An 8093-nucleotide genomic window follows, 5' to 3' on the forward strand; every position below is an offset into this window, starting at 1 on the left:
ATCGCTCTTAAGTATTTGTTTGGAGAATAGCATTTGACGCTGTATGATCTGTTGATGCAATTATCAGAAGATGTGGCATTCCATTAGTTTCAAAATGTCATTGCCGCAAATGGCACCTAATATTGAAAATATTGAGCGCTTATTTGCTGAAGGAGATTAAGCTTGTTGGTATGGGAGCATTTTGCCGCAATCCTTGGTTTTTCAAATCTCCTTTCATTACTATAGAAAGACTGGTTTGTGAGATGGTGGCAGCTTTCCATTAGAAAAGATCAAGCTTTTATTTTGGTTTCCATAACTCCTGTTTTTACTTTACGGGACATATGGCTAGCTCGAAATGAGCATCTTCAAAATGGCAAGGAACCTGTGGCTGCAGCAGTAGTTCAGAAGACAAAACTTTCTGTAATTGAGTATAATGGCCTCAATAAGCCATCTCGGCAGCTTCAATTTCATTATCAGATCTCTCTACAGGTCCTGGGTAGTAATTGTTAGAAGAAACTCAGCTGACCAAGATCAAGGCTCAATTGACAAAGATAAAGGCTTGATCTCAGCCACTAATTCAGCCTCAGATGGAGGCCCGCATGCAGACCATGCTCAAGACAGCAAGACAGTTGATGCTTTCCTTGTATAGATATCAACTTTCCTTGTATAGATTTATTCTCTATTTAGTTTCCTTATCTAGATTTATTCTGATTGAATGTAATCTAATCACATTGTTTCTTCCTATGTCTCAATCCCTACAATTATGGGAACATGTGTATTTAAGCAGCTCTGCTGCATTGTAAAGAAACATAGAAATACAGTTTGCATTTTATTTTCCTCTATAGTTTTTTTCATGGTATCAGAGACCCTCGAGGGTTAATACCTTTTTCTGATCCTTTTCCTTTTAACATCATGTCAAACTCTGGTAATTCCTCCTCCTCTTCTACTCTATCTCTACCAAGTATCACTCATTTTATTTCTATCAAACTAGATGGTAACAACTATCTAAATTGGGTATCACAGTTCCTACCTGTGTTGCGTAGTCATGATCTCATGGGTATTGTTGATGGCACTGAGCCATGCCCACCAAAGTTTCTCTCTGATAATTCAGGAAACTTGTCAACTGAGATCAACCCATTTTTTCTATCTTGGCAAAAGAAGGATCAATACCTTCTCAGTTGGTTCAATACCACCTTGTCAGATAGTGTGTTGTCTTCAGTTTATGGCTTACACACTTCTAGGCAAGTTTGGACCTCTTTGGCAACTAGATTTGCCTCACAGTCTAGGTCCCGAATAGCCTACCTAAAAAGACAGCTTCAATCCTTGAGTCAGGGATCACAAACCTGTACTCAATACTTAGGACAAGCCAAAATCCTTGCTGATCAACTTACTGCAGCAGGAAAGGCAGTGGATGATGATGACCTTATTTCCTATGTCTTGGGTGGTCTCAATCCCACTTACACTGCCTTCATCACATCTTTTCACTTTGCTACTAGAGAGTCTGTTATGGCCTTTGAAGACTTTCAAGCTGAGCTATTAAACCATGAAATTCTTCTTGGGAATCAACAACAGCAGCAAACAAGTGACTCTGGTAATTTTGCCCTTTACTCACAAAAGCCCAAATCTTTTAACTACAAGGGAAAGAATCTTGGACAGCAGAGGCAACACTCTTATTCTAAGAAATCAGAAGGGCACAAGCCCAAGAATGAAACAAACCAGAGAGGACCTTGCCAAATCTGTGGAAAGATGGGACATCAAGCTCTAGACTGCTACCATAGGATGAACTATTCTTATCAAGGGAGGCATCCTCCTTCTCAGTTGGCTGCCATGGCTGCAAGAATGAATTCTGTTGAACCAGAAGAACAACCCTGGTTTGCTGACAGTGGAGCAAACAATCATGTCACAGCAGATTTAGAGAATCTCACTCTTCAAGAACAATTCAAGGGTGATGAAGAAGTTGCTGTAGGAAATGGTTCAGGTTTATCTATCCTAAACATTGGTTCCTCAACACTTCTTCATTCTCAAAAACCTTTCAAGTTCAAAAATATTCTTCATTGTCCTAATGCAGCAGCCAATTTGCTTTCTATTCAGAAATTTTGTGTTGATAATAACTGTTGGTTTAAACTGACTGATACTCATTTTTTTGTGAAGGACAACATCACAGGGCAGACTCTCATGCAAGGACCAAGTAGAGATGGCCTTTATCCAATCAAACTTTCCAAGTCTATCAATAAAGTCAAGAAATTCACTAGTTTCCTTGGAGTCTCTGCAAATGCCAATATTTGGCATCGAAGACTAGGACATCCTGCTTCTCTAGTCTTAGATAAAATTAGAAAATTTGCTCACATTCCTGTCATTCAGTCTACTGAACATTCTGTCTTGTGTGAGGCCTGTCAATTAGCCAAGGCCAAAAATCTTCCTTTTCCTGCTTCCACAATTGTAACCAATGAACCTTTGGAAATAATACATTCTGATTTGTGGACTTCTCCTGTTCTTTCTACAACTGGGTTTAAATACTATGTTGTGTTCATTGACAACTACTCAAGGTTCACTTGGATTTATCCTCTCAAGACAAAATCTGAGACCTTTGACAGTTTTGTGAAATTTAAATGCCAAGCTGAAAATCTTTTGTCTAAGAAAATTAAAAATTTTCAATCTGATGGTGGAGGTGAATTTCTTTCTACTCAATTCAAACAATTTCTCACTGCCAATGGGATCCACCATCGAATATCTTGTCCATATACTGCCCAACAAAATGGTCTTGCTGAAAGAAAGCATAGACACATAGTTGAGATGGATCTTGCTCTCTTAGCTCAATCTAAATTGCCAAATACCTACTGGACAGATGCCTTCAACACCTCTGTTTACCTCATAAACAGATTGCCTAGCCTTGTGTTGAAAGATAACTGTCCATATACCAAACTGCTAAACAAAGTCCCTGATTATTCCTTTCTCAAAGTGTTTGGTTGCTGTTGCTATCCTCTTCTCAAACCTTATAACACCCACAAGCTTATGTACAGATCCAAAAAGTGCATATTCATAGGCTATTGCTCCAATTATCGAGGGTATAGATGTCTTGATCCCATGACAGGAAAAATTCTGACCAGCAGGAATGTCATCTTTGATGAGCACTCCTTTCCAGCACAGGATTGGAAACCATCTCTGCTCAAGTCTTCTGCACGAGACCTCCCCCAACAGGTTAGTACTTTACACTCAAATGATGTTATCTTACCTGTTTACCACACTACATCAACACAAAGTTCTGATGTCTCTGTCAATATTGCACCACCTGCTGAATCTGTTGATCCCTCTGTTGAACCACAAATGTCTCCCAACTTCAGTTCTCCTTTAGAACCACCTCAAGTTGAGGAACAAATGAGTTCTACTGCCTGCTCCATACCAGAAACACTTCAAGTAGAGGACACAGCAGTCCCTACTGCACCCCCAATTGAGACCATAGCTGCTTCTACACATCCTATGACTACCAGGTCCAAGGATGGTTCTAGGAAAACTAAAGCATTTCCTGATTACAAAGTCTTTTCAGTCATCAAACACCCTCTCATGGCTTTGCATACAGTGACTCCTAATACCACCTTACCAACTACACCACATCTTTATTCTCAAGCCATCAAGTCACCCCACTGGATTCAAGCCATGCAAGAAGAGTTTGATGCTCTCTTATGCAATCACACTTGGACTTTGTGTCCAAGACCTCCCACCAAGAATGTCATTCATAATAAGTGGGTGTACAAAATAAAACAGAAAGCTGATGGATCTCTAGACAGATTTAAGGCTAGACTTGTAGCCAAAGGGTATGAGCAACAAGATGGGATTGACTACACTGAAACTTTCAGTCCAGTAGTCAAAGTGTCAACAATCAGAACAATCTTAGCAATCGCTGTTCATTACAATTGGCCATTGAGACAACTTGATGTCTCAAATGCTTTTCTCCATGGGACACTTGAAGAGGAGGTTTATATGGAACAGCCAGCTGGTTTTAAAAATAAAAAATATCCAAATCATGTTTACAAGCTACACAAATCCATCTATGGCCTTAAACAGGCCCCTCGTGCCTGGTTCAACAAGCTTGCCACCACTTTAATTGCTTTTGGATTTCAAGAATCTAAAGTGGACTACTCTCTCTTTGTTTATCATTGTTCTGACATACACATATTTCTGCTAGTGTATGTAGATGACATAATTCTCACAGGAAATAATACTGCAGCAATGAGAGGTCTCATAAATTGTCTTAAGCAACATTTTGCAATGAAGGATCTTGGCTCTCTTAGCTTCTTTCTTGGGATACATGTTCAATATCTGACCAATGGGATGTTGTTATCACAGTCCAAGTATGCATTGGACCTTCTCTCTCGGTTCAAAATGACAGAAGCCAAACCAGCTAAAACCCCTATTCCAGCAGGCTCTCAGTTATCTAAGCATCATGGTGATCCATTGGAAAATGTCACTGAATATAGACAACTTGTTGGAGCTTTGCAATACCTCACTTTGACAAGAACAGACATAAGCTTCACTGTCAATCAGCTTTGTCAGTTTATGCACAATCCCTCCACAGTCCACTGGACAGCAGCCAAAAGAGTGCTACGGTATCTCAAAGGATCACTCAATCATGGACTGTTATTCACCAAGGGATCACTCACTCTTAATGCATACAGTGACTCAGATTGGGCTGGTAACCCAGATGACAGAAGGTCAACCACTGGCTATGCCATATATCTAGGACCATGTCTAATCAGCTGGAGTGCCAAGAAACAAACTGTGGTTTCTAAATCAAGTACAGAAGCTGAATATCGATCTTTAGCACTTACCACAGCTGAAGTTTATTGGCTCAGGATGCTTCTAAAAGAACTGCAAGTGCCTCTCGGTACAGCTCCTACCCTATGGTGTGATAACTTAGGGGCACTGTCCTTGGCAACAAATCCAGTGTATCATGCAAGGACTAAACATATAGAGGTGGACTATCACTTTATTCGAGAGAAAGTTGTTAATAAAGACATCACAACCAGGTATCTCTCTACCATTGATCAAGTGGCAGACATATTCACTAAGGGACTTACTTCAGCACGATTTCTACTACTTAGAGACAAGCTGAGAGTGACCACCTCACCCATCAGCTTGCAGGGGGATGTTAGAAGAAACTCAGCTGACCAAGATCAAGGCTCAATTGACAAAGATAAAGGCTTGATCTCAGCCACTAATTCAGCCTCAGATGGAGGCCCGCATGCAGACCATGCTCAAGACAACAAGACAGTTGATGCTTTCCTTGTATAGATATCAACTTTCCTTGTATAGATTTATTCTCTATTTAGTTTCCTTATCTAGATTTATTCTGATTGAATGTAATCTAATCACATTGTTTCTTCCTATGTCTCAATCCCTACAATTATGGGAACATGTGTATTTAAGCAGCTCTGCTGCATTGTAAAGAAACATAGAAATACAGTTTGCATTTTATTTTCCTCTATAGTTTTTTTCAGTAATCCTATGAAACTCTGGGTTAAGAGGCCTTTACCAGTGACTTGGCAGCCTCTCCCCCTTCTAGACATTTAAAGTTTAGTATTGATGGGTCTACTCTTGGAAATCCTGGTATGGCAGGACATGGTGTTGTGTTGGAGAATGCAAATAGCGAGCTTATGTTTGCATTAACACTTTATTTGGGAAATGAAACTAACACACTGACGGAGTTGATGGCATTGAAACAATGTTTGTTGTATTGTTTATAGCTAGACTATTCAAATATTCTCTTTGAAACTGATCAGCTATTGTTGCTCAATGATTTCATAATTCCACTTCTCCACCACTACGATATTTTCATATTTGGGAGGACATTCTTGGATTCCAGCAAGTGTTAGATTATTCTATACAACATTCTTATCAAGAGGGTAATTTTGTGGCTGATCATCTTGCAAAGGTAGGAGCTCCGACCATCTCAGTCTATTCTTTTGGCTAATCAGTTGCCATCTTTGGCATTGAGAAAATATAGGATGGATGCTACGAGAATGCCTCGATTCAATCACTTTTATCTGATAGCATGTTAGCATTTGTTCTATTTGTTTTGTAGATTTCAATTACAATTAGTACAGGGTATAGATATAGTTTTTTCAAGGCCTTGGTTTTGTTGGGATTTCTTGTCTCCCCCAAACTTTACTTTTAAGAGGTATTCATCTGCTAGAAGTGAGGGTTATCAATAATATGAGGGTATCGCCTTTTTCTTTTTTGAAAAAAACATTGTTTTGATTATATTCTCTCTATCTCCCACATTATGCTCTACATGCCAAATGCACGCACTCAAGGAAAACCCAAAAAAGATGTAGAATGGAGCTTACGCCATAATGCTAGCAATATGTTCTGCTCTCCCAACACGAGCATGCTCCTCACTAATGTTGGCCTCACACAAGTGACCAGAGACCTACTAACATGCCTCTTCCATCTCTTTATCTTCTCTTCTAACTTCGCCCAGAAGGGCTGATTAGCTAGGTCCTAGGCACATATATGTGCCTTTTCTACCCTCTCAAATGCTCAAAGAAAATCGCAATCACTGATTCCACTCTCTATCGCCAATCAGACACATGTTGCCTTTCCTTGTCTCATCATAGTGTCTTTATCTAACAATATTCATTGAATTTGCAACAATTCTATATGGGTGGCCGATGTTGGTCACCCCTTAAGGGCTTAGATTGAGTAGCTCAAGGGCGGCCAAACGTTATTCTACTACATTAAGGTATTAGTAACAGGGTATTATGACATTGATCCAGCACAAAATCATTTCTATTCTTCACTTTTTCTCCCACACAGAGGGGAATGGCCAAATATTTTGAGTAGACCCATGTGTCATGGTTGTCAATAAATGTCATAGCACTTTCTAGCTTTATTCCAATCAATCCTGGTGGCTTTCCATTGGAGTCCTTCAACCTCCATAACTCCCCTTCCACAGCTGCTTGCAGAATCCCTTTGGTTGTGAAATCAAATGCAGTGACAGCCCACCTGCAAAACCAACCCATTCAGCTAGAGCACCACGATGTGCATTCTGGTTGGGGTTAGGTTTCCCATCATCTCCATAAGCAAGAGAATTCGAGTTTTCCCCTACTGCAAAATCTGGCCTCGTTTGTTCCATATAATATTTTATAATACTGGGGGCATAGCCCTTCGAAAAACCAAATCGCCACCTGTTCACATAAAAATATATTTGCAAGTTCGTAAAATCATAACAAGTAGTAAATTCATTTTAAGAAAACGGATATCGAACCCACAGGAAATAATTTTTCTATTGAATATTGAAATTTACTAAATTAACTACTATTTGAAAAATCAAAATTTTAAAAATAGATTTTCTAAATTAAATTGAAGAAAATAGCATCAATATTTAGATTTTAAAGATAATAAAAATAGATCTAGAATGTTTGATTTCATCTAGCAAATCTCACACAATTTATTATTCCTTGTCATAGAATTTCAATTATCCCAAGTTGATGATAAAAATCCCCTAACTATTCAATATTTTCTCTCAAACAATATCAAGAATATCTCCAACTAATAACTTCATATCTCTATATGAATTTAACTAATTGGAGACTCATTAAATCTTTTGGATTTTTCTTGAAAATCACACTAATCACGGTAAAGTATCTATAGTTTTGGATAGAATTAGTTCAGTATAATGGCCTCAATAAGCCATCTCGGCAGCTTCAATTTCATTATCAGATCTCTCTACAGGTCCTGGGTAGTAATCCTACGAAACTCTGGGTTAAGAGGCCTTTACCAGTGACTTGGCAGCCTCTCCCCCTTCTAGACATTTAAAGTTTAGTATTGATGGGTCTAATCTTGGAAATCCTGGTATGGCAGGACATGGTGTTGTGTTGGGGAATGCAGATAGCAAGCTTATGTTTGCATTTACACTTTATTTGGGAAATGGAACTAACACACTGGCAGAGTTGATGGCATTGAAAGAAGGCTTGTTGTATTGTTTACAGCTAGACTATCCAAATATTCTCTTTGAAGCTGATCAGCTATTGTTGTTCAATGGTTTCATAATTCCACTTCTCCACCACTGGTCCACTACGATATTTTCATATTTGGGAGGACATTCTTGGATTCCA

Source organism: Juglans regia, chromosome 7 (genome assembly GCF_001411555.2).
Source record: "Juglans regia cultivar Chandler chromosome 7, Walnut 2.0, whole genome shotgun sequence".
In the NCBI taxonomy this organism is placed as follows: domain Eukaryota; kingdom Viridiplantae; phylum Streptophyta; class Magnoliopsida; order Fagales; family Juglandaceae; genus Juglans; species Juglans regia.